We start from the raw sequence: 24,249 nt of genomic DNA on the forward strand, positions 1-24,249 counted from the left end.
ATTAGCCCACATGAGGTCTTAACAGGTAGGAAAATGGTGTTGCCGCAACACCTGGTATACAGAACACATGAGCAAACACTTGTAAGCGCATCTACAGTTCATGAATACATTGATGAGCTGAGGAAGCATTTACAACATGCATTTGCTTTTGTACAGAGAAATCTGGAAAGGGCTGCTGACAGTGCTAAAACATATTATGATAAAAAGTCAACAGTAAAGGAATATTGTGTAGGGGATCAGGTGTATAAATTTCATTTTGGAAAAAGTAAACAGAAAAATTCCAAATTCCTAGCAGCCTGGCAGGGGCCATTTCGAATTATAGATAAAGTCTCTCCTGTAGTTTATAAAATTTTAAGGACTGAAGGTGAAACAGCAAAAGAACAGTTTGTGCATGTAAACCAAATCAAGCCATGTCATCCAAGACATGAGATAAAAAATTTGGAGCGTGGTGTAGAAACAGATAAAGTCCCTTGAACACAAAAAGGTAAAATAAATGGGTACAGTCAGGAGGCAGTGACAGAGAAGTTAAATAAAGATGGTTGATTATAATGGCACATAAACACTGTAATATATGTAAATATATATAATATAAAAAAAATAGAAGCTGAAGTTTATGGAGTTGGTGTGCAGAATGAAAATGCATTAAATATTGAATGCTGTTTTATATATGATTTTTTTTTTAACCTGTGCTTAATTTTAGAAGGCGAAAGAAAAAGGGCGAAATGTTTTACAAAGCATGTTTTATTTTTGGCAAAAGGGTGAAGTTAGTATCGTGCTAGAAACTTAATCTGTTTCTTTTCTATTTGATTTAGAATATTTTTTTCTCTCACCTGAAATTCCTCTGTTGCAGGAGACACATTTGAGGATTAATGAACTAACCTCATTAACAATACTAACATGATTCTAATTCATTAATAATATAATGTGTTCTCCAGTGCAAAATGAGATGGAAAATGACAGGCTCTGAAAGTCATTTTAAACGTGCATCCAGATTTTTCTCTTTGCTTCTATCTGTGCTCTGTCCACAGTATGTGCAGGAAGCAGACTCGAATAAGCAGGAAATCAGTTTTGTTACAGTTGCAACGGTATAAGCCAAGCCATTGTTCAAGAGAAGGAGGGTAGGACATGATTGAATTTCATTGGTTGAACTCGTTTGGTAGGCTGTAACAGAACTTTTCTAATGAACCCCGGGGAAGAAGAGAGTTAGAAGACATTTTACACAGCTCGGAGAAAGACCGGGCTGGTGGCTGGGGAGTTTCCCGATTGAAAAAGCAGATCCCAGTGCACTGCTGCAGAGATTGGGAGTTCCAGTCAATAAGTCCCAGTTTGAGTGACGGCAGATGCTCGTCCTTGCTGGGGTGATTTGAGAGGGAGCATTGAGCCACTTCCAGAAGGCGACCAGCCGAAGAATTTCACATGCTGGACAGGCTTGGTAATTATATTACAGAGTGTGGGGGCAGTGTGAATGTGTGCGAAACTATTCAGTCAGAGCAGAAGAGGCAATTCCAGTCTTTTATCAACATGTTTAATGTTGCAAATTGAATATGTTCTCGCCGCTCACTTCTCATTTTATTACAGATAATGTTGTTACTGTACAATTTCCATTTGTTGAAATGTTCCGTGTTGAAATGCAATTTTTTATAATACACAAAAATATCTGAAAGCAGACGGGTAGTGTGTTTTATTTTTCTCTTTTCTTTGTGCATCTACCATTACAGTACTGATAATATGGGGAGATGTTTAGACAGTGCAATTGTCATTTTTAAGGTAGCTAAAAATAAGACTTGGCGGTAGCTGTGTGCACAATTCCATTCAGTATATAAGTGTGTGTTTTCTGAACGGAACATAATAATAACCTAATGAAATAGCCTGCTGCTGGAGGTACATGAGTCAGCAGAAAGAGAGGCCCTGGACATAGTTCACTGATGTAGATAAGTTGGTGATGAATACCACATGTTAGCTCGCTGTCGTAGATAAGTCAGTGAGGACATCCCATGGTGGCACTCCAAATGAAAATGTGGTGTTCCTGAAATGTAAGCCTGAGGCCTCTCTAGTGATCACACGAACAAACTAAACAAAAATAAGGGGTTCTGGATATTGGGGCCACATATAAAACAAAGAAATTATGCTCACCAGAAATACCACCAATAACGCCTACCAACATAAAGTATACCACTAAATGTACCTGTGTGCTGAAATAATGTATGTATACTGTAGTACTATATACCAAATCTAATCTGAATGCAAAGAGTGATTATTACTGAATTATTTTCATTTTGGTGGTAAGAAAATACCGCTAGGCCCCAAATCTATACAAAATACCCAACAGGTCCTCGCTCTTCGCTGGAGCCCTCTGAGAGAAAACTTCACCCTCTGTTGTGCCCACATTGTTCCGAGTACGTTGACCATTCGGAAATGCCACTCCATCCACCGAGGCACAGAGGACGCATGCGCACCAACAGTGAAATGTCAATGATGGTGCCGTTGCCCTCGCCTGCGCTGACGTCACCAGTACATTGCGCCGGAACCTGAACCTGGTTTTGGATGTACACCTCGCCCCGCGCCCCCGCTCGGGAGATGAAAACATTGTGTTGTGATGCGTCGCAATCCTCCAAAACTTGCCGAGCACCCACGTATAACTGGTCCAGCAATGCCGCTCCTCTTAGACTGCCTCCTCTTCACTTTTCTTGGTGACCAAGCTCCTATCCGAACCTCTGGTGACCTTACTGGGATGCCGAAAAGCTTCACTACTGCCGGCACCTCTCCATACGGCCTGTCCTCTCAGTGCTGCCGTCCACGGCACCTTGGGTACGCCGCCCCTGGCACACACCAGCACTGCCCCCCTTGGGGGAAATCCTGCACCGGAGACCACGCTGGGGCAAACGCACAATACGGTCGGGTCCATTATGTCCCCGGCTTCGGCCGTTACCTGGTCGACCTTCCATTTCCTGGTGGCTGTACAGCACCGCCTCTTGGTGACCTCCTCTGCATCGGCCGAAATCCGCTCTACGTCCTGGGGTGTGGGGAAGAACCCTGGGGGGGCTGGTGTCCAGCAACAGCTGCACCCCCACAGCAGCGATTTCACCCGTGCCTTCTTTCACAATCCTCGTCGCCAGTGATAAAAGGTAAGCAGACGCGTCCAGTATGCTAGATAGCTATATGCTTTATTGTCCTTTGGTTCAGTACTCTCAGGATAAGACAGAATACACATAAGATGAGACGCAAGAACCCCGGGCTCCCCACACCCTTTGAGCCACCTCTCCGACTGCCAGCGGTCACACTGCACATCATTCCACCAGGACAATGGTGACCTCACAAAGCCACGCGCACATGAGCCATTATGACACATCCTCCTCCCTTATACTATCAACAACAAAGATGCACGGGACATTTATCTGCAATGCTCCACACACCATGACATCACTATAGACTCCAGCCCTATCACGAAGTGGCGACTAGGCAATAGATCTGAAGCACAAAGGAAAAAACAACAACCTTCACTGAACCAAGCCCGGACCATAATACTGCTGGCATACTCACCACATGGACCCTGGTGACCTCACGGAGCCACGTGCACACGCTCCATTATGACACTGTGCCCCAAATGCACGCAAATCTCCCAAGCTTACACTACCACCTTTAAAGAAGAAGTCTGTTATTTTTCATTTCATCGACATAGAAGATAATGTGTAGTCATTCAGGGCGGGTGAAACACTGAGCCAAGTACGGGGGTAGAAACTAAATTGGATGTTTGGTTTAGCTGTACAGTAGTAGTGGGCAGGTTAAGCAGAGGCACGACTTCCCCGGGTATTGCACTGGACTCACTGTTCAGTTCACGGGTTCTCCAACATAGTCAACTTCAATTGCCTGCGCATCATCACGTAAGCTAGCGCTTCACAGGCTATACATCATAGGAGAAAACAATGGTGAATAATAGTTTCTCACCACCTCGATGTTCACCTACTCCGATTAGGTGCACTCTTTCACCACTTCGGAGGCTGTGCCAAAATCCGTCACCAGAGATCAACTCTGGCCGGGCCACTGCCACCACCGACACTGACACTTGTTGCACACTTTGTGTGCGCTTAATGCAGCGGACGTTTTTTTCAAGCAGTCCGGGGTGGGCTCTGGTGTTAAGGGATAGTCTGCCAATGTTCAGCACAATGCGGAAACACAGCCGCCTGGCTGTGCAAAGAAATCCAAGGGTTCACCTCCCAGTGAATACCGAAAGGTGTACACATGAGGTAGGTCCAAACCAAAGCAAAGTACCTCTGCCTCTTCACTCTGACACTTGTCGCACACTTTGCTTAGGTGGGTAAATAACCAAACACCCATAAACTGCGTGACACTCCTCATTTCCCTCCTAGCTGTACTCAAATGCAATATTTTTGGCTTATAGTCGGTGCTTATTGCAACAACTAAAAAGGAAGTCAGGTGGTGCCACGTCTACACCAAATTCTGCAGTTGGTTGCTAGCCCCTTCTGCAGCTCTGAATTGGGCAAGTGCCACCACTGGTGTACCAGGGACCCCTGCAACCCCGACAAGCAAGCATGATAAGTATTATTAGGTGACTAGAATGGTATTTTGGTGCAGCCAATTGAGCCATTTCTTTCTGTGGCATGTCATTTTGTACTGGACATTTAGATAAGGCAAGCAGGATAACTTTTATTACCTGGCTAGACTGGCATTTCGGTGCAGCCAGTCCAGCCATTTCTTACTGTGGCATGGTATTTTTTCTGTGCATCTATGTTATCCTATGCTATGTTATGTTATTTGATATTTGTATAACGCCCACTACCATTGCTATGGCTTCGAAGCGCAATGTGGTGTGAGGTTCTTCGGATATAACTCAGTCTGTGCAAACATTGAAATAAAAAAGAGTGTAAAGTAGACTTCAGCACTTTGTGCCTGGTTAGCCGCTGATGTGTGAGAGTATGAGGAGACCTTATTTGTGGCTCGATTAGGCTAGGCCTGTGGGGGCTATTTGGGGGGTGGAGGCGGTTGTGTGTGTGTTGAAGCACTGAGGGGTAGAAGGCCCTTTGGAAGACCATAGTCTGAAAATCTGAAAATAAAAAGAGCCTTGCATTGCATGTAATAGTAATTAGAATTAGGTGATTATTGGTAAAGTAAGCATGATAAGTGTTATTACTTGGATAGGCTGGCATTTTAGCGCTCCGGTCTAGCTATTACTTACTGTATCATGGACATTTTTTCTGGGTATCTATGATAACATTGATAAGTGTTATTACATGGCTAGATTGTTATTTTGGTGAAGTCAGTGTAGCTATTTCTCACTTTGGAATAGCATTTATTACTGGTCATCAAGGGTAAAAGAAACATGATAAGTGTTATTACATGTCTAGACTGGCCTACATTGTGCAGCCAGTTTGGACATGTTTTCTTATTGTGGCATGGCATTTTTAATGGTGAAGCCAACAGAGGTTTGTCCTTACATGGGGATAATGTCATATATTGACAAAGTCAGCATGGACATGGTTTCTTATCATTTCATTACTGCCATTATGTGCAAAGCAAACATGAGTATGTTCTTATATGTAAATACTCTGATATATTGGGGCAGCCATCGTGTTGGGAAATGCTCCTGTGCACTGTTGACGAGTTGCATCTATTGGATTTCTGGATTGGAGTTACCCTAGAAAACCAATGGCAAACTGCCTGGCTTTTTACCCATTTGTTTGTGGAAAGTGTACTGCACTATTAACCATTTTAACCCATTGTTCACAAATGATTCTTGGGGTGGAGGGCGCCCCTGAACCTCCTTTGGTTGGTTGAGTATTCCTCAACCTATGCTCGGTCACTCAGACATATATGTGGGAAATGTTTACACCCCTCTAATTTAAAAATTCACCAGCCTCCACTGGGTGAGTCTCTGGTGGGCGAAAGGGTATGAATGTGTGCTTGCAAGGTTGGGGCCCAGTTATTGGAGCATGGACGTTTTCTTACGTGGTTTACTGGCCTTTTTGGGCAAAGCCAACTTGATGAATGAAGACCAGACATTTCCCTTCTGTGGCATGGCATTTGTGATCACATAAAGGGCAAGGCTAACATGATGTGTCTTCTCACATGGGGAGGGTGGGGACACTTGCGCATTCAGCGAGTAAATGTTTTCTTAACATGGTATTGCATGTTTTACTGGTGTTAAGAGCACAGTCAACATGATGAGTGTTCTTACATTGTGGATGGATGCATTTGTGCAGCCAAACAAGGGAATGGTTCCTTTGTGTAGCATTGTATGTTTTACTGTTGTACTGGTGTTGAGGGCAACAGCAACATGAAGAGTATTTTTAAATGCTGGTGCAGGGGTTGGGCAAGCATTTGTGCAGCAGCATCAACATGTTTTCTTCCTGTGGCAGGGGATTTTTTTCTGGCATTAAGGGCAAAGCCATCAAGAGAATGTTCTTACATAGGGAAACTGGCCTATACTGGCAAAGCCAGAATGAACATGTCTGCTTATGGTATAATTACTGTGCATAATATTACAGGCCATGCAGAGATTTGGCTGGCAAATGTGGGTGTCAGGACAGCCCCCTTGTTTCTACGCTAGGTGAAAGAGTTAAGGTTTGATTACAATACATGTACAGCGTGTCCCTGCAGCAGCATGATCATCATGCGTGTTGCACATGCCTGGTCCAGGCCGGCCCAGAGTGCGGCGTGGCCCATGCTTTCTTGGCGAGCTTGGGGCGGTAGGGTGTTCTACAGGAAATCCAAGGGGGGCTCCCACATTTTGAGTGTCGCTGTTCCTCAGTGCTCTTATATAAGAAGCTTTGTCTTTAGGGCACACACCAGCGATAAATGAAATAATCGCCAGAGGATGGGCAGCAGCCCCAATGCACCGCCTGCGCGCTAAAAACCAAAAATATTTTAAAAGAATCTGAAACAAAGTCAGCCAACATGCTCCCCACATCATTATACTGTGCCGGGAACATTAATACGGGGAAAAGATACTGAAGCTTGCTAACACTGCCTACCAGCTCTCCTGTTTGTGAACTGTGTGCCACTCTCTGGTGCGGTACCAGGAAAACCTCCCAGAAAAGTACAAAAATGGGCCTGGCCTTTGTAACACCCTCTTTCTATGGCGTCGAATGAAAGGAAGGAGGCTTGTGATGTGTACAGGATAGGGAGGGGTCAGTTGGAAGGAAGAGGAATAAAGAAGAAGGTGTCAGGCAAAACGACTCCTTGTATTTATTTAAAGAAGTCACTTCATAATTAATGTATGGATGTATACACGTTTAAATTACTATAGCCTTGTGCAAACCTGCCTACACCTCACACCCGGCAGACAGTGGGGTAATCACTAGGGTCAACACTAAAAAAACAAGCACTGGCAATGCCAACAGTTTGGGCTTTAGCATAGGTATGGGAAAGGCATTTTACAGGCACTGCCATACATAGTGGGAAAGGCCATTGATGGTAGCAGCTGCCAATTAGTGCGAGTACCAGAGCATACAATAGCAGTAGCTGGCAAATGCCTAATACTTATACACCAGCCAAAACTGTTGGCTTTGCCAATGCTTGTTTTTAACAGGACTTCAGTGAAGGACGTGCATAGTGCTTATAAATCGAGTGGCTTAAGGCAGGTCTGGTTAACATTTGTATTACACCAGTATCACGTTTACAGCTGCAATTAAGTCAGTAACTCTGAGAAGACTGCATTGAAAAAAATGGCAGGCACTTTGAACACAAAGTTTGGTGGTCAGGCTTGAGAAAACTTGCTCAAAAAGATTCAAGGAAGATTACAGAATATTATACCCTTGTGAAAACCTGCCTACACCTCATGCCCAGCAGACTGTGGGGTAAGCGCTAGGATAAACACTAAAAAAACAAACACTGACAATGTCAACAGTTTTGTGTAGGCATGGGAAATGCATTTGCCAGGCACTGCCATTGTGGTATTAACTACCCATCGATAGGAGCAGCTGCAAAGTGGTGCGTGTAGCTGGGCATATAATAGCAGTGCCTGGCAAATTACTAGTACTTTTACACAAGCCAAAACTGTTGGCTTGGCCAAGGCTTGCTTTTATCTTCAGTTAAGAACACCCGTAGTGCTTATAATGAAGTGGCTGAAGGCAGACCTGGTTGACGTTTCTTTTACACCAGAATCGCCTCCACAGCTCCAATTAAGTCATTAACTCTCAGAAGACTGCTTTGAAATAACATGGCCGGAACTTCAAACACAAAGTTTGATGATGAGGCTTGGTATAGTTAGCTCAAAGAGATCCCAGGAGGATGTGTTTTTGGCGGGGAGGGGCAGGAAGTGACTGGGAACGGCCATAGGGATTAGCATGGCTATGGGCAGTCAATGGGTGGGTAAATAAACAAACAACACTAACAATCTTTGTGGCCCTCCTCTTATGCCATTTTCCCCTAGCTGTATTCTACTGCAATAAAGTGGCACTTAATAACCCAACGAATAATCATATTGTGCGTGTGATTATAGAAATAGCAAGCAAACTCAACGTAAACTAAAGATCCTACCTCCACAATCTCATGTCCCCAGAGCCATCTGTAGCTTCCCAGTGGTTAGGAACATTGATGACAGTAACAGAGATAGCAAGTGGGACTTGAAGAGGGGGGTCGGGATCCCGAGACCACCCCTCTGCCCATCAAGTTCATGACAAGACGAAAGGCCAGAAATGCCAGCAGCCACCCACCTTATTTCGGATGAATCCCAGGTGCACCCATGACTGACAAATACACTGAAAGGTACCCGCTCAGCCAGCCATACCGACTGAATACAATGCATTTCTTTCAATGGGTGGGAGAAGAGCATGTGATCATGGAAAGAGACACCTATACGGACAGCCTCGACTGAGGACCACAAAACCACACCATTAGTGACACCACAACGCAGCAGCGTTAGACATGAAGAACATTTGCAGTCTGCACTGCACCTCACAAACACACACCCGTATAGATGAAGAACATAAGTGCATAGTTCTATAGCTAGAGGACAGATACATATACATACTGTCATTTCTTTTATTATTTTGTCATTAGCCAAATGCAGTAACACAGAAACCACAAGGCAAAAGAGATTCTTAGCTAGTTTACAGATGCTTAACGCAAATAACCCTATGGAATTACAAATATGTATGGAACCTGATAGGACCAAGTGTGCTTAATCTAAAGAGAACGCAGCATAACATGGACAATGTAGAAACCGCATTATATGGTTTAGGAAACGCACAGCAGGCCTCAAGTCACTGAACATGAGACGAGCCGAGCTGATTCAGGCTGCACAGAAAGCAAGACGTGCAAGATAGGCCCATTGCCACGGTCAAAGATACAAGGACACATTCCAATCTCCAGATGACAAAGGGACTAGCTGCAGAGAATTCGTATAAATCCTCATAATTGTGAGCTGCAGAGCTCAATTATGTCGTCTCTAAACACGAGAGACAGCCGAATGAGACAATGGACAGTCTTCTGTGGTGGGAAAGAGGATCTGATCTAAGCAAACGAGATGCAGACTGCAACAAGTGTTGCAACGGAAGGAGAATATTCTCATAGGCAAAGGAGGTACACACAAGTTACAATACAGACACATAATCGTTACATCACCTTGAAGAGGTGCACAGTGAGTTGAGAACTCGATTGAGTACCAGGCCTGGGAGATCAGCTCTAACCAATCATAGTTTAGTATTCCAGTGGTGGGTGGCAAGGGGCAAGAACCAATGGTAAACCCACTACTCTGCAACAATGTAATAGATTGTTCTTTTTTTTTTTTTTTTTTATTGAACTGTTTATCACAGTTTTTACAAAGGGGTGAGAGCAAAAGAAAATGTTTCTTCATTTTATCCTAAACAAATGCTTCTTCATTTGATCCTTTGTTGTCATTGCTGCGGTTTGCTTTTCAGATTGTTGTCAGGTTGTTTCTTCTCTCATCAAGTTTATGTTCTGAAAGAACTGTCCGACCGCAATTACTGTTTTGGTGTTTTCACCCGACATCAGAATGTTCCACCAGTAATCTTCTTCCATGCACCATCTGTTTTTGAATAGGTGTCCCATATGGGTCATTCTTATTGAGGCCAGTTCAGGACATTACAGCAAAAGATGCCTCAGGGTTTCCACTGTATCTGTTTTGTTAGAGAATCTGCAAAGGTTGTTGGAGGCAGAACCTCTGATGAATAGAATTTATTTGGTGTGTAAAAGGTTCAGCCTGGCCCTTAGGTATGTGTTTCTAATTTGTTGCTAGGACCTTTTAGCAAGTAGCTCATAGGCTCGTTTTGTTTTTGATGGTTAACCGGTAGGTCCAAGGCCGATTTGTATTTCGCGGCGTCTTCTAGTGTTTTAATCCAGTCCATTTCCTTACATTTTTTGGCAGTTTTGTTTGGATTACATTCCAATTCTTCCCATGAGCTTCCTATTTCGGCAAGTGTTTCTGTGTTTCTTTGCTCCCAAGTGGAAAGGATGGTGTTTGAGCCTTTGTTTAGCTCTTTGTTTAATATCTTAAAGATCTTCTCAGAGGATAATCTGATTTTCCGATGCAGCATCAGAGTGTTAAATTGACTCTTCCCTTTAGTGAAAGGACATTGATTTCTCTGCGAATCGACGCCATTGGTGTTGATTGTGGGAGCATCAGAAGTTTCCTCCAAAATAGGCCTTCCAGTTTTATCCAGATTCTCTCGGGTATCATAGGCATCGCCTCTGCCCCATAGGAAATAGCAGGCACTGCTTTTGTTGTGTAGAAATTAAGAGCTGGTTTCAAAGAGAATTTTCCAAATTTTTTGTCCATGAGTCGTGCTTGTGTCAACATGATTTTTGTTTTTGCGATCATGGATTCCTGCATGGGGATTTCAAAACAGTTTGAATTGATCGTGACTCCCAAGTATCTAAATTATTTTATTTTTTCCAGTCTCTCTCCTGCCAGTGACCATTTCGATTTTTCTTTTCGTGTTGTTGTTTTTTCCAATGTCATTATTTTTGTTTTTGTTGAGTTTAGAATCAGGTCATTGGCTTGGAGGTATTCTGAGAGTGAGTTGAGTTTGGTTTGTAGACCTATGGCAGTTTGGTCCAGTAATAGAATGTCGTCAGCATAGAGTAGTCTGCCAACGTTCTCGTCTCCGATGTTCGGTGGAAATGTTCTGGCTGTGGGGTCCCAGTTTTGGTAGTCACCAATAAATGCATTGTACAGTGCGGGGGCCAGTGGGCTCCCTTGCTTTACGCCTCTGTGGGTGTTAATCTCCTCTGAGAGTTGGCCTATTCCATTGAGTCTGACCCTCATGGAGGTTCCTGAGTACAGCTCGATAATTGGGTTCAGGATTGATGGAGGACAGTTCCAGGTCCTCAGTTTCCTCCAGAGTCGGTCTCTGTTGACTGTGTCAAAAGCGTGAGAGAGATCTATGAAAGCCAGATGGATCTTTGGACGTCCCTCAAGAACTTTAGCTTTGAGTATACTTAATAGCATTATGTTGGCCATTGTTCCAATGTTTTTTACAAAGCCTGTTTGGAAATCGTCGTGAGCTTCAGAGGTGACTGCCCATATCTTGAATTTATCCAAAAGGAAGGCACCAAAAAGTTTCCCAATGGTGTCCAATAAGGCAATTGGTCGATAGTTAGATGGATTCCCTTTGTCGCCTTTCTTGAAAATTGGGACCACGTTTGCTGTTTTCCAAGATTTCGGGATAGAGCGGGTGTCGGCGCATTGTCGGAATATTCGGGCTATTAGGGCTCCCCATAATTCTGTGTTGTTTTTGAGGTCGGCATTGGAGATTCCATCAGGTCCGGGTGCCCGGGAGTTGTTCAGTTTCCGGATTTTCCCACAGATTTCCGTTTCGTCACATTCTATGTCCCATCGGTCTTTTTGGGCCCATGGAATTTCGTAAGTAATGCTCTTAGGTGGGGCAAACATATTTGAGAAGAAAGAGATCCATTGCGTCTCTCCAATTGAATTGGCTAAGGCGTCCTTGGAATTGTTTCCTTTCGGGTCGATCAGGGCCCAAAAAGCTTTGGGTTGCTTCCCACTTAGAGTCCTTAGCATGTTCTCCGAGTCCTCATGGTATAGTATGGCACGATGGGATTTCAGCCAATTTTTGTAAGACTTTTTTGTGAACAATGCTGCCTCAGCTGTTAGTTTTGAGGGGCGAGATTTTGCTTTACGTAAAGTTCTTCTCATTTCTCTTCTTTTTTCCACCAGTTGCTTGTTGCTCATGTGTTTCGGATTCTTTGCAAATGCTTGTAGTTTCCTTTGTTGTTGGTAGGGGATCAGTAGGGGATAGTAATCGGATGTTAGTGACCCCGCTGGTACGCCAATCGTTCTTTTGTAATTCTTTGTGATTGCTCTTATTGTCTTGCTGGTGAGTCTTAGTCTTGTCCCTGCACCATTGATGACGATTGACGGAGTCATTTTCTTTCTTTTTTCCTCCGATTTTGGATCTGGAGCTGACCATGTGGCCGTCAGAAGGTTATGGTCACTTTTTTTGGTTCTTATCACTTCGAATGTAGTTATCTTTGAGAGCAAATTTCTGGATATATATATATGGTCCAGAAAAGCTTTGAGAGTTCCTTGTTCCCAGGTGGGGATGGGGTTAGGTGTGGGAGAAGTCAAGTAATGAAGATTATGAAGATCAAGTTCGTCCATGAATGTTTCCCAACTCTTGCCTCTCTGATCCGATTCTCGGATTGTCGAAGGATCTTGAGTTACCGATCCATGGTTTGGGTCGCCCTTTTTTATGTTCTGGCCAATGTTAGCTAGGGTCAGGTTTAAGTCCCCGCATATTATGATGTGGTCGATGTCCATCGTGTTTAGACTGGACTCTATCATTTGACCAATGTTTGCCAGAAGAACTGCTTCTTTCAAAGCTTTTGGATTCCAATATATGTTTATCACTAAGTATGATATTGGCTTGTCCACGTTATCGCCTGCTGCGGTCTTCTGCCCGGAAACCAAGGAAGCCAGAATGAAAGCGCTACTTAACAGTGTTTGTTTTAGTTGCAGGCCGCTACAGATTCTGACAGCTGTCAAGAGCCCTGAGCTAGGCCTGCCTGTTGTTCCTTGAGTTGCTGGTGAGAAATCAATTTCGAAGCCGTCAATTGTTGGTTTCTTGAGGAGCCACGTCTCCTTTTAGCAGAGGTTGAATGTTCCCAATTTCATGTCTGATTTGGATGTCAGATGGGTGAAGCCTCTTGTGTTCCTCCAACCCATTATTAATCTACTAGGGGTCTGGGGTGGACTTCTGGGATCTTTGTCTTCTCCAGTCACGGTTGTTCGTGGCTATCTTCCTGTTTCTGTTGAGGGTCTTGCCGGGGTCCAGGCCCATCTAGTTTTTTCGTTGTCTCTGCGGGAGTGTCGCAAGTAGTTATGTAGTTCACTTGTCCTCCTTCTAGGGGGGTCCTGATCAATTGTTAACTTCTGATTCGGCACGGGGCCCTCCGGGAAACGTTCTAGCTCCATGTTACTCAGTTTTTCCTTATGCCGAATCGTGGTGTTACTTGTGGGGCTTTTGTGCCATTGTTGAGTTTTGGTTGGTTTGTATGGTGAGTTTGTAGATTGTTCATTTGGAATGGGACAGGCCAGCCACCTGACATGTAAGAGCCAGTAGAATAACATCTAAAGGAGACTGTATAGGTTATTGAATGCTCAATAGCCAATCCCTCATGATTATAGGTTTTTGGAGGAAGGGTCCAGGAGATGACATAATATCACAATAAAACTGGGGAGCACGCATTGTAACTTCGAGAGATACCAGAATGTGTCTGTATTCTTGTATCGATCCCTGTTGGTTTCATTTGTATTTGTATTTGTATTTAGTTTATTTGTAAAGCGCAGCCAGGCCCTGGGGCATATGGGCGCATAAGGTAGAGGAGCTGGTTACAGAGTTAAACAGAGTTACGTTACAGATACAGGAAAGATACAGTTACATAAATATGCCATCAGGACAATGCAATTGACCAAGTTCCAAATAGTTACATGTAGGAACTGACATAATAAACAAGTGCATGCGCAGAGGATAAGCTGTCAGGAGTCCGTGTTATGGAGCCAACATTTCGTCCTATGTTTGAACCGGTTGAATGACGGTTCTGCGCGTAGATGTGAGGGGATAGTATTCCATAGTTTGGATGCTTGTACCGGGAAGCTAACTCCACCAGAGTTGAGGAGTTTAAATCTCGGTATGGTCAAGGTGTTAGTTTGGGCGACTCTAAGAGGTCTCGAGGCGGAATGTGGTGTGAAGTGGTTAGTAAGGTATGCTGGAGCAAGGTTAGCCCTGACTTTGTGTGTGAGGGCAAGTGTTTTCAGGGATATTCTGTGCTTGACAGGTAGCCAGTGTAGGTTACGTCTGGTCTCAGATATGTGTGCTTTTTTGGGGATGTTTAGGGCAGCTCTGATTGCATTGTTTTGGATTACTTGTAGTTTATTAATATTTCTTTGGCTGGTGCCCAAGTAGAGGGCGTTACAGTAGTCTATTTTGGAGAGGACTAGAGCTCTCGCTAGAGTGATACAGTTGGGTGCGGAGATGAATGGTCTGCATGCAGTGATAAGCTTGCAAGTGTAAGCAGCTGATGACGCTACTGCGTTGGTTTGTTTAGAGAGAGATAAGGTAGCATCAATGTATATACCAAGGGTTTTAGTGTTATTAGAGACTGAGATGAGATTGCCATCTATGGTAAATGCTTTGAATGAGGGGTTGAGATTTTTGAGTTTGGCATGTGTACCCAGGATAATCAGCTCGGTTTTGTCGTCATTGAGACATAAGCCATGGTGTGCCATCCATGCTTGTATAACTGAGTAGATTTCATTAAGGGTCGTACTGTCTATTTCGTAGTCACCTGTGATAGGAAAGAGTATCTGGGTGTCGTCCGCGTAGTTGGTGTACGTGACACCCAGATAGTCTAAGATATCGAAGAGGGGTTTCGTGTATATGTTATAAAGTGTCGGGGACACGCATGAGCCTTGCGGTACACCACAAGGTACAGGGGCCGGCTCGGCGGAATCTGTAGGAGAGAAGACCCTCATGGTTCTGTTAGCCAGGAAGGAGCTGATCCATGCCGTGGCTGCGTCTGAGAAGTGGGCTGCAGATTTCAGGTGTTGGCAGAGTGTTTGATGGTAAACCAGATCAAACGCTGCTGATAGATCAAGCAATAAAAGGAGTGCAAGTTTGCCATGGTCTTTCAAGGTTTGGATCTGGGTGGTGAGGTCAATAAGTGCAGTTTCCGTGCCGTGTCTTGGTCGGAAGCCTGATTGCCTGAGCCCTAAGAGGTTGTTGGCTTCTAGATAAGCCTGTATTTGTAAGTAGGCTGCTCTGTCCAGTATTTTTAATAGGAAAGGTACCGTGGTTATAGGTCTGTAGTTAGACGGGTTAGCTGGGTCAAGTGTGGGTTTTTTGAGGAGTGGAATGACCCAAGCGTCTTTAAGATTGTCGGGAACTATTCCAGATTTGAAAGAGGCATTGATAAGAATGGTAATAAATGGCGCCAGATCGTGTGCAGCTGCTTTAACAATCGGGGCCGGGCAGGCATCGCCTTGGCAGTTTGAAGGTTTCAATTTCCTGATGATGTTTTCTACTTCCCACGTTGAAAGGGGAGAGAAACTGAAAGGTTTACAAATCGTTTGGGAGGTTGGGGGTATGTTAGGTAGTTGTTTGTGGTTAGGGTCTACAGATAGCACAGATTTTTTTGCGTTAATTTTGGATTGTAGACAAGCTATTTTATCTAATAAGGCTTTCTGGATGTTGCTGCACCATAGTGCGTCAGTAATGCCTTTGTCAGTCGGGGCAATAGGGGATTCTAATTCTTTGAGTATTTTGAAGAGTTCTTTAGTATTGGATTCCGCTTGTGTAATCCTTTTGTTATAGGAGTCTTTTTTGGCTAGGAGTATGGCTTCTTTGTAGCTAGATGATGCTAAGGTTAGTTCAAATTTGTTCAGTGCTGTGGGACGTTTTTTCCAAAGTGCCTCAGCGGTTCTTTTGGCTTTACGTAGTTCTCTTAACTGTGGCGTGAACCATGTGTTGAGGTGACGCTGTGGTTTTGGTTTCCGCAGTTTTAGCGGGGCAATGGAGTCCAAAGCTTTAAGTATAGCCTGGTTGTAGGTGTCCACTAGAGCTGTGGGGTCTGCATCTGGATCAATGTTATTCAATATGGGGAGTAGTAGAGGTAGGAGTTTGTCGGGAGTAATGTCTTTCTTGTTTCTCGTGCGGATGGCAGGGGCGATGGTGGGCGCTGAGTGAGTATTGTTAGCTTTGATAGCAAAGGTTAGTTTGTGGTGGTCAGACCAGATGCATGGGTCATTAGATAGGAGGTCAATCGAGCAGTTGATGTGTGAGAGCCAGTCTAAAGTTCTGCCTTTAATATGGGTAGGTTCATGGATGATGTGCGTGTGACCCAAATCAGATAATGAATTGGCTAAATCAAGGGCATTGGTGTCTTTAGGATCGTTGAGGCCGAGGTTAAAGTCCCCAAGTAGGATAGTTTGCGAGTTGGGTTTGGTGTTTATGGATATAAGTGATGCAATGTCCTCTGTGAAAGAAGCGATGGGTCCTGGTGGTCGATAAATGAGGTGCACGGTGGCCGTGTGGTTGGGTGAGAGGGGTAGCTTAATTGACAAGGATTCGGCAGACGAGATTTGCGCATCTTGGATGATTTTGATGTCGAAGGTATTTCGGTATATGAAGGCAAGTCCACCTCCCTTTGTTTGAGCGGTGTTTCTGTCAGATCTTATGATGGCGTAATCATTAGGTATTGCGAGGGCAAGAGATGGGCCGGATGTGGTATTGAGCCAGGTTTCAGTGACTGCGAGGATATCAAGGTTTTCATAGGTTATAAAGTCAGTAGTTGACTGAGTTCTCCGTTTGTTCTGGTGGGGGTTGTTAGCCCCTCCAAGTCTGTGAACCCCCAGCTAGACTCTGGCATACCTGGGAGTTCCTCCCAACAGACTTGTGAGAAACCTGAGAGTATTCTCCCAGGTAAGCCCTGAGATTCCTCTATTCAGGTGCCCAGGAGAGGGCCATCACCTTTGGTTCCCAACCCTAGGGGTGGACAAGTGAGGGAGGATCACCTGAGCAGCGCAGTCCGGGGTAATACATCTAGAGACCCTCAGACAAGACCCAGTACCCCATTGGTGCAACAGGGGGTGGGAAGATCTCCCTGAAGCCTTTATAGAATATTCAGATATATCTCTCTTGAATAAGGAAGAGAAGTCCAATCAGAGTAGTATGACAAGGATGGGGAAGTATGGGAACCAGAGGGAAACAAATCTGTTTGACTATAACATCAACAAATCCTTCCCCACCTCAAGTCAAGGGACTTCTTATCAATATCCGTCCAACCATTTCGAATTGCCAGTCAATAAGGATAATATGGGAACAAGGGAATTTTTCCAGTTATATAAAAATCAAGCTCAGTGTTCCCCGTCTAACCAATTTCAACCACATTACTATCTTTCACCCTGTAAGAACCCTCATTGGTCCAGTCTCGTGTCCCCTGCGCCAATTCCAACAAATACTCGGACGAGGAAGAGGCGATCGGGAGCAATGAATAATGCCCATAGACACAACATAGAGATACAAGGGAGGCCTACCATCAAACACCTTTTAATTGTTCCACTAATAGAGTCAGGCAAGGTCAGTCACATTGCCCCAATTGTGCACACCTGACTCGAATTGACTCTAAAATGCAATATAAAAAGGGTGGTTCTGCCAGAGTCAGAGAGCAAGCTGAGGAAGCTGACTGGACCAGAGGAGCCAAGGCGAAGAAGGCTGCAGGAAAAGGAGCCCAGAAGGACATGTGGAGTGTGGGATGCCGAAATGCTGGCCCGTTGTGTCTCAGTGGCCCGGTGTGTGTAAGGGGCTGCAGCATGACAAGGGAGCTGTGTCTCCAGGAAACCGGAGCGGGATTGAAGGCAGTCTGTTGGCCTTGTTCAGACCAGTGCTCATTCCCCTGGGATGTGTGCCGGTCCCAGGTCTCCGAGGGGCAGGTGGTGAGGCCCTGACCTCGCCCCATGAACCCTTTCATCTGCTAGCCAGCGCTGAGCTACCATTGGTGAGTTTTGTGAGCCCGAAAGAAACTCAGTAGCGTGCGGGTGGCTGGAGCGGGAGCAGGACCATTGAGAACTGTAAACAGCCTGGTGAGTGAAAGCGGGTTGAGAACGGTGAAAGCGGAAAAAATCAAAGCAAGAAAAGGGAAAACGCAAAGCAAAGTAAGCGAAGCAAGCAAAACTGAAAATGTGGAAATAAAGCAAAACAGAATAACAGAAAAGGGCGCTAGAGGTGCGGAAATACAGATACAGAACAAGTGTGCTGGTGGCGTGGAAACAGCCAAGAATGCGGGCAAATAATCCGAAAGTAAGTCCAAGGGGTACGAGTGACCTGAAACCGAGAGAGACAGAGAGAAGGAAAACGCACAGCAAAACAAGGGTGCAAGCGACCTGAAAGAAATGCAGAGCGCAAGAGGCACGTAAATGAGAAAATGAAGGTGCAAGAGAGCACAATGAGAAAATTAAGTTGCAAGAGATCACGACAAAAAGCAAAGAGAAGTGTGCAAGCAGCACAGAAATGTGAAAAGTAAAGAGAAGTGTGCAAGAGGCACAGAAAGGTGGAAAGAAGGTGCAAGTGCACATTATAATAAAGGAAGGCGTGCAGGAAGCACAGTACAGAGGAAAAGGACAGAGTGGAAGAGGCACAGAAGAAGAGGTGCCAGAGAATAAGGAGAGGGGTTGGAGAGGAGCAGAGAACCCAGTGTTCTCGAAAGTCTCTGATACTACCCCATGAAAGAACTGTACAGTCAAAGATACATCCTGACAAGAGGAACTATTGTTTGTTTATTGTACTGTGTAAAGAGGGGCCTAGGCTTGGGGAAAGGGAACCCTAAAAGGCCCACTAAAGGAATTTTGACCTTTGTGAAGCAAGGCCTAGATTTGGGGAAGGGAACCTTGAGAAGCCTAACAGGAACTAAACTGTACATTGAAATGCCCAGTCTGACCAGAGGAACTTTTTTGTTTGTTGGTTGAACTTCATGAGAGGGGGGCTAGGCTCGGCAAGGAGAACCCTAAGAGTCTGCTATAGATATTGTTGACAAAGACATTGTTGAACTTTGGGAAGAGAGACCTAGACTTGTGGAAGGGAGCCTTGAAAGGCCTAACAGGAACTGTGTCTTTTTGTGTTTGGATGGATCAAAGCTTGGGAAAGTGAACCCCAAGAGACGCAGAGACATTGTGAACTCTAATGACTTGCTGCAAAGCCCTACGTAGAAGGCTCCAAGGGCAACCCTGTTGAATTGAACTACTTCGAACTGGCAGAACCACACCTATCGGTAAGACTACCTGAAACCAGCTGTGGTTTACATTTCCTTTTGATGCACCATTTTTCCTTTAAGACGACCCCTATCACGTTTGATTTAAGAGTGAGGTCAAGCATAGATCTGGACACAGACAAACCTTAGTTTTGGACTTAGAAGCATCAGTTAGGGAAGAATCCTCTTACAGTTAGGGCCACATAGGCATTACACTAACCCTACAAAGTTTGATAAAGGTTTTCAAACTGTTACTTTTGAGTCTGTGTCTCTCCTGATACCATGCTTGTCTCACAGACTCCTCAGCCCATAGCAAAAAGTAACATTATTTAATATTGTTTTTAGTCGGCTGGTTTAAATTGTTCAAGTTGCTTTACTGATTTATATCAAGGCTTGCACCTAAATACAGATAGGAATCACTCTGCGGTAAGTATACATCTGCACAAATCTAAACACAGGTCTTTTGGTTGGCTCTGCACATTGTCGCTAATGCCTTACATGCCATTAGCTTTGCAAACTAACATGAAACAGGAGTACACATCAGCATCCCACGCCTCTCCAGTGAAAGACCCTTAGAGTTTGTTATAATCCAAATATTGTATCCAGATGCCTATAAAGTATTAATGTGTCAACATGACTTTTAGCTGAAAGATGATAGCAATGTATTGGATCCAGATAACATGCAGTCAGCTCACGTCAGTGCCATGGAGATATGAAGTCTTGATTGTTTAAGAAATTTGATATCATTTATACTAATGTCATATTTATTTAAAGTGGAATTACATCTATAGAGATGAGTGATTCCAATCCATAACTTGGGAAAATGGGTGGAATATTCTCCCAGTTTAATAAATATTAATGATTTAGGCTTCGTGAAGGAAGTCTGCATAATAGTAGTTTCACGAATTTGCTAAGTTTTTCACAGGTGCTATTTCGTACCACCAATCTGATTTTGCTGGTATTTTTAGTACGCATATGCTATTAGCGTGATTAATGGTTCTCTAGAGGTTCCATGTTTTTTCGCCTCACCACCCAGTTGGAACCAAAGAATGAATTCTGCAAAGGCAAAATCCGGCAAACAAAGGAAGTAGGTGTAGAAAAATATCCTGGCTAAACAATGGAAATATCCTGTCTAAACAATGGTAATATCATGGCTAAACAATGGAATGGAAATATCCTGGCTAAACAATGGAAATACCCTGGCTAAACAATGGTAATATCCTGGCTAGACAATGGACATATCCTGGCTAAACAATGGTAATATCATGGCTAAACAATGGAAATACCCTGGCTAAACAATGGTAATATCCTGGCTAGACAATGGACATATCCTGGCTAAACAATGGTAATATTGTGGCTAAAGAATGAAAATATCCTGGCTAAACGATGGAAATATCCTAGCTAGACAATGGTAATATCCTAGCTGAACAATGGTAATATCCTGGCTAAACAATGGTAATATCCTGGCGAAACAATAGTAATATCCTGGCTAGGCAATGGACATATCCTGGCTAAACAATGGACATATCCTGGCTAAACAATGGACATATCCTGGCGAAACAATGGTAATATCTTGGCAAAACAATGGTAATATCCTGGCTGAACAATAGTAATATCCTGGCTAAACAATGGTAATATCCTGGCAAAACAATGGTATTATCCTGGCTAAACAATGGACATATCCTGGCGAAACAATGGTAATATCTTGGCGAAACAATGGTAATATCCTGGCTGAACAACAGTAACATCCTGGCTAAACAATGATAATATCCTGGCAAAACAATGGTAATATCCTGGCTAAACAATAGTAATATCCTGGCTAAACAATGGTAATATCCTGGCTAAACAATAGCGGCAGACATTCTTCATTGCAAACCTGTTACTTCCAAGGCAAGAGAATTACAGATATGAGCATGCAATGCACTAAATGCAATAGGCAGGATAGCGAGCATGCACCTTCTGCTTCCTGCTCTTCCTCTTGTAACTGCCGGGCAGTGATGATTGCCTATGCCCACATGGCTGTCGCATGGCTAGAAGAGTCTAGATCAGTGGTCTTCAAACATTTTTGGCCTGAGCTCCCCTGAGTAAAACGTGGGCAGGCCAAGCCCCCCCAAAAATGGCAAATGGACACTAAGTCCAAATGGCTATGACTATCGTGCGCCGTCACCGCACCCTGCTCCCAGTATAGTCCCTGAGCTCCCCCACCTCCTCCCATCACAGACTCCGGGCTCCCCTCCACCCTGCTCTCAGCACAGTGTCAGGACCAGTGGCAGCTGGTGAATTCTTTAAGTGGAGGGGCATAAATATTTCCCCCAGATATGGCATAGCGACTGAGCATAGAGAGGGAGCCCAAACCAAATTAGAAAGGTACTCAGGGTGTTCTTCCCCCAGGAGTTTTTTTTTTAATAGGTTAAAATGCTGCATTGTAGAGCAAATTTATTTACAAAATTGGGTAAAAACCCAAATCGTTTGCAGTTGGCACTGGGGGGGTCAGGGGTAGGCATGGTACTTGCGATGAGCGCCCTGTATAAAGAGAAGCTGGAGCCTACCCAAGACCTCAACTTGGGTCTCGGCCAGCAGTACAAAGACCATGCCAAGGTGAAAAGAAGGATCCCACAACTCAAGGTCAGCCTGGTGGCAGCTTAGTCCTTAAGGTTAGGGGGATTATTAGTGCAATATGAGTTCCAGGGATAAGGAGAATGGGCTAACCTGTTGTTGCCGTGTTCTTTGGCTGAATGATTGCAGCTCTATAACCCCCATCAGCTCCCCAAGACTTGAGTTGCAATAAATGCTTCTCCTGTCCTACAAATGAACGTAACTATATGATGCTCATTTCCCTAACCCTATAAGTAGGTAGGATATCCGCTTCTAGTCTAACAGCGCAAGGGTCGACTGTGAAACAGACAGGGCTTGCCTCCAACTTGAACACTGGAATTGAATAATCTGAGCAAGATCACAGAACACTAACACAGAGCGCTGGGTAGTAACATGGGAAAGATCATAGCTGCATAAGCTCTCTTCAATTCAAAGGCCTCAAAATTGCTGGTTCAATTTCACTACGCCCGTTACTACTGCTCCGATCTCGAGAATACTGGATGGCGCATGCTCCTAGTAGATTCTAAACTAAAAAAATTAAGATTTTTTTTCTTCCCCAGACTGTGGGTGCGCGACCACCTGGACATGAGTCAGAGCGTCGCACCCCACAGTTTGAATACCACTGATCTAGATGCATCCTTTGGCCTGCTGTGGGAGCCTCACATTGGTTTCATTCTACCACAATATGTACTAATCACATGCATCAGAACTAACCAGTTAACTATTGTTGGTCTGTTTAACTTTTGGGGAGTGAAAGACAGTGGGGGTGTAAGAGGCAGGGCCAGACTAATGTTGAATTAATTCTATCTCGTAATGTATGATTTATTTGGGGGTACAGAGTGTCCTACACATACAGCACAACAGAGGAGGCAGAGGGAGGTAGGCAATGACTGCTTGGGCCTAGGTGCCAAGATGGGGTGTCAGGGGGATTAGACAGAGGTAGGGGCCATTGCCGGGAGCTGCTGGAATTGGAGGCAATTTTGTTTTTTCAGCCATTTTCTTTGCTCAGTTTGCTGCCATTGCCAGGTCGTTTGTTTTCCACTTGTGGGGAATTTTGGGGCCAAGGCGGCTCATAATTACAGCTCAACATTATTTAAAAACATTAGAAGTATATGACAATGACACATATAATACATTTGTATACATATTTTATATGTTTTAACTCTGTAAAAAACGGTAAAGCTTTCATTTTTGTTTTTATTGTGCAGGTTTCTTAGAAATGTACAAAATCCGCTTTATGTATATAATACATCATGTGTTTTACTTTTTGAAATATTTTTGTAATTTGATTTTCAATGAGGTTGTGTGCCTTAATGTGATAAAAGTAAATATTATATCTTATTATTTGTCATTATGTATTGGCTATTATATCAAACAATCCTCAATATTGTTACTTTTATTTTATATAATTTATGATTTACTACAATTGTTTATTGATCTTTATTATTATTTCTGATCAATATTATTTGCCTGTGTCATTACTACTGTATTTTCACGAATAACGGCAATTTGTTGTATTAATCTTGTTTACTATTTCTGATCAATTTATTTTTTTTAGTTTGCATTACATTCTTTTTCTTTTTTTTCAAATGACTGGTTACATTCTGAGGACTGGAGTGGGCCTTTAAAAGGAATCAGAAGGGAGGATGACAGAGGAAATAGCAAAAGATTATGAAATGATTGTTAAATCAAAGGTGAGAGAGAAGAAAAAAGTCTTAGATTGTGCCAATTTTGCAAAAGTGAAAGTAGTGCACATTTTCAGGAAATTACTGCAGTCAATTTTCCATTTCAGCTTTCACGCCACCTTCGCTACAGCCAGGTGCGTGACTTCAGTCAGATTCACAGGGATGTGCACTACATTTATAAACAAATGTACAATATGATTATACGTCCCTCAACATCTGTATTTATTTCAACAACCCCTGACTACTGCAAGAAAGTCCATATGGCCTAGTGTAAGCATATTTACATGTTCTCTACTCTTCCATGCAGATAGCGCAATCCATCAAGATTGTCTTTCCTGGGAAGTGCAATCAAAAACATGTGAGTGCGTGTTCAACTGAGGAGCAACAGAAGCACAGCAGGAAGCAAGCAGTGCCTTCAGTACCCACCAGTGAGATTTTACTGCCCAAGAAAAAGAATTTAGGCCACAGTAGGGAACGTAGCACAGGTCCGGCTGCAAGCCCAGTGGCAGCAACAGGTAGCAGTCTAAGAACCATAAGGGCCCGTGGTACTTCTGTGGCCACTACTCAACCTGAAGCACCACCAGAAAATAAGGAGGTTCTGTCACTGGATGTGCCAGTGTAAACAAGGCCGCATCACAGGCCTGAGATTTTGATCAACTTGGATGCTAAGAATGGCCACATTCAGATCTGCACATGCTGCAAAAACTCTTGGCATCATGAAAATCCA

At 43.9% G+C, this 24,249-nt stretch overlaps 1 protein-coding gene across 4 annotated transcripts in view; it reads right to left on the reverse strand.

Annotated features, from left to right (window-relative positions):
• The window catches only part of LTBP2 (latent transforming growth factor beta binding protein 2), a 1,918,131-nt gene that overhangs the window by 1,562,003 nt on the left and 331,879 nt on the right, over window positions 1-24,249 (reverse strand). The window lies entirely within an intron of this gene.

This window comes from Ambystoma mexicanum, chromosome 14, assembly GCF_040938575.1.
Source record: "Ambystoma mexicanum isolate Mex_15411 chromosome 14, UKY_AmexF1_1, whole genome shotgun sequence".
Lineage (NCBI taxonomy): Eukaryota > Metazoa > Chordata > Amphibia > Caudata > Ambystomatidae > Ambystoma > Ambystoma mexicanum.